At 41.7% G+C, this 666-nt stretch overlaps 1 non-coding gene across 1 annotated transcript; it reads right to left on the bottom strand.

Moving 5' to 3' along the window:
• Positions 1 to 191: 191 nt before the first annotated feature.
• LOC115065305 lies at positions 192 to 375 on the bottom strand. Its single transcript, XR_003845086.1, has one exon. It is a non-coding gene; the product is annotated as a U2 spliceosomal RNA (small nuclear RNA).
• Positions 376 to 666: the final 291 nt, after the last annotated feature.

The following is a 666-nucleotide window of genomic DNA, read 5'->3' as shown; positions in this document are numbered from 1 at the left end:
GGGTGGGTAAGGGAGCAGGGGTGGGGGGTATAGGGAACTTTCGGGATAGCATTTGAAATGTAAATAAAGAAAATAATAATAATAATAATAATAAATTTTTTAACTTCATAATTTGTTGCTTTTAAAACTTTGCCCTAAGCCGGGCGTGGTGGCACACACCTTTAATCCCAGCACTCGGGAGGCAGAGGCAGGCAGATTTCTGAGTTCAAGGCCGGCCTGGTCTACAAAGTGAGTTCCGGGACAGCCAGGGCTACACAGAGAAACCCTGTCTTGAAAAAAACCAAAAAAATAAAAAAATAAAACAAAATAAAACTTTGCCTTGACTAATAAGAACAGATAGTACACTTGATTTTAGCCAAAAAGCCAAAAAGTGAAAGAGACTGAAATGGTCACCTTCGGTGGCCAGGCAGATATTCCAGAGGAAGCAAGGAGACAGGAATACACCCTCTAAACCTCTAACCCCAAATCTTCCCTGCCTTTAAAATGTTTAGAGATAAAAAAAAAACGGAGCATTGGCCAAGGGAACAGCCAGCCAATGACTGCCCCAACTTGAGAGCCATCCCATGTGATAGAGCCAACCTCTGACATCATTAATTATACTCTACTATCCTTGCAGACAAGAACCTAGCATAACGTTTACTGAGAGATTTCATCCACTAGTGGATG

Source organism: Mus pahari, chromosome 13 (genome assembly GCF_900095145.1).
Source record: "Mus pahari chromosome 13, PAHARI_EIJ_v1.1, whole genome shotgun sequence".
Classification (NCBI taxonomy): Eukaryota; Metazoa; Chordata; class Mammalia; order Rodentia; family Muridae; genus Mus; species Mus pahari.
Note: the sequence above shows the minus strand (reverse complement) of the source record. Positions and strands in the feature narration are given on the sequence as shown.